The 2,500-nt window shown below is 58.0% G+C and overlaps 1 non-coding gene across 1 annotated transcript in view; it reads left to right on the top strand.

Moving 5' to 3' along the window:
* Window positions 1–2,282: 2,282 nt before the first annotated feature.
* The window catches only part of LOC124582316, a 1,910-nt gene continuing 1,692 nt past the window's right edge, over window positions 2,283–2,500 (top strand). The window contains exon 1 of the ribosomal RNA XR_006973883.1: window positions 2,283–2,500. This exon is cut by the window's right edge and continues 1,692 nt beyond it. This is a non-coding gene — a ribosomal RNA (small subunit ribosomal RNA).

Raw genomic sequence — 2,500 nt, forward strand, 5'->3', positions numbered from 1 at the left:
TTGCGCCTTAACGTAACCCGCGTTGCGCCTTAACGTAACCCGCGTTGCGCCTTAACCTAACCCGCGTTGCGCCTTAACCTAACCCGCGTTGCGCCTTAACCTAACCCGCGTTGCGCCTTAACCTAACCCGCGTTGCGCCTTAACCTAACCCGCGTTGCGCCTTAACCTAACCCGCGTTGCGCCTTAACCTAACCCGCGTTGGGCCTTAACCCAACACACGTTGGGCCTTAACCCAACACACGTTGGGCCTTAACCCAACACACGTTGGGCCTTAACCCAACACACGTTGGGCCTTAACCCAACACACGTTGGGCCTTAACCCAACACACGTTGGGCCTTAACCCAACACACGTTGGGCCTTAACCCAACACACGTTGGGCCTTAACCCAACACACGTTGGGCCTTAACCCAACACACGTTGGGCCTTAACCCAACACACGTTGGGCCTTAACCCAACACACGTTGGGCCTTAACCCAACACACGTTGGGCCTTAACCCAACACACGTTGGGCCTTAACCCAACACACGTTGGGCCTTAACCCAACACACGTTGGGCCTTAACCCAACACACGTTGGGCCTTAACCCAACACACGTTGGGCCTTAACCTGCTCTGTAATTGTCATACGACGCGTTAAATTAGTGTAGTGTTGCCTAACTGCAACCCCCGCAATATAGTTTGCTACCCGCACTGCCCGGTCCCCAGAGTATCGCTTCATGTTAAACACCTTGCAGCTATACACTGTAATGCGGATGGCAGCAGGACGTACATGCTCAATGCCCTTCGCAGTTGTTCATTGGCATTCGCATGGCGAAGCACAGCCTACGTTGTGGTACGGCTTGTGTCAACTGTCCGCTGATGTTGTACGTCCAAATCACACACTGTACTGCACATTGGTCCTCATGTACTGAATGATACATCGTGGTACATGTGTGACCGTACCACGACTGCGCCAACAACGGCGAACCATACGGTCCAAATATTGTGCACTCAGCTACGTGTCGTCTCCCTATAAGAGCTGGATTGCAGTATGGTATGCCGTGGATGGCGATCAGCATGAGCCGTCTGTTGATGTAGTGGCGCGTGTTGTCAGACGTAGTCGTCTCTTCTCACTCACCGTGATAGCATGGTGCACTGCGTTCCACATCTGCGACATGCGACAGAGGCCGGTTGACAGTCGTTCGCGCAATGGACATCGCATACGTACGGGGGCCACCTTCCACGTGTTCGCGAAGCGTGCACATGTTGTTGCGTGTATGTGGGCAGACATAGTGTGTCGTGACACCTGACACAGGCATGCAACAATCGTTGAATTTGCAAATGGCGATGGACGTCTACGTTTGCTGGTGACGTTACGCAAATGAACAACTGGTAAACCGTTGTGGTGCGGTTGTTCTCGCTAGAGGTGAATCAGTGATGGCGACGATCGGTTGAGCTACCAACCGGTTGTTTCAGCGATACCCACCATGCCCACGAACGTGAATGGCATGTGGGTGTGAAGCGATACGCGGCGGTGGCTGGGTGGGACCGTCCCCGGCCGGTGAGGGGGGGCCTCCCGGCGTGCTGGCCGCGCGGTGCGTGGGCGCACGCGCTACAGCCGGCTGGTGGGGGCGGCCAGTGGCAGGCGCGCCGGCCGACGGAGGCGGCAGGCGGCGCAGCTGCGCGCCGGCGCACCCTGCACGCGGCGCCGTGCGGCCAAAGTAGGTCCTCGCGGGCCCGGTGCGAAGCGCGGTGGACATCTGCAGTGTGCTGGTCCGATTGAGGACTGTGTGCGCTGAGGATGCGCCGCCGCCCGGCGCTCGGCGCCGCGACGCCGTCTGCTGCTCGGTCGCCTCTGCGGTTCTCGCAGGTGGTTTGTATCGCAGCTGTGCGGACGTGTTGGCGCGTTCGCTTCGGCACCCAAGTGGGGCTTTTGTCCTTCTGTGGCGCTGGCGTTGGAGCTGCCGGCCACCGTAGGTGGCGCGTGTTGTCTCCCGCCGGCAATGCCACGACAGCACGCTCCCGGGCCTCTGTCGGCAGCGGCAAGCTCAGTTGGGAGCACGGGTGGTCGCACCTAAAGCGTCTACTCGCCAAACTCCGGGCGATTGCGCCTCTCTCGAACCCGACCAAGTACTTAGGACGGCGCTGCGCGCCGCCGGGACCTGAGAGGGTTTCGAGGTGTATTGTGCAGGGGAGCTCAGCCTCCTCCTGTTTGCAGAATAATTGAGCGGACGCTTGCGTGTTCGCGCGGGCCCCCGGGACACACTCCCGGGCGGCCGGCTGCTCAGCTCTAGTTGACGCAGCTCCCTGGTTGATCCTGCCAGTAGTCATATGCTTGTCTCAAAGATTAAGCCATGCATGTCTCAGTACAAGCCGCATTAAGGTGAAACCGCGAATGGCTCATTAAATCAGTTATGGTTCCTTAGATCGTACCCACGTTACTTGGATAACTGTGGTAATTCTAGAGCTAATACATGCAAACAGAGTCCCGACCAGAGATGGAAGGGACGCTTTTATTAGAT

The sequence above is a fragment of the Schistocerca americana genome, unplaced genomic scaffold (assembly GCF_021461395.2).
Source record: "Schistocerca americana isolate TAMUIC-IGC-003095 unplaced genomic scaffold, iqSchAmer2.1 HiC_scaffold_409, whole genome shotgun sequence".
NCBI lineage: Eukaryota > Metazoa > Arthropoda > Insecta > Orthoptera > Acrididae > Schistocerca > Schistocerca americana.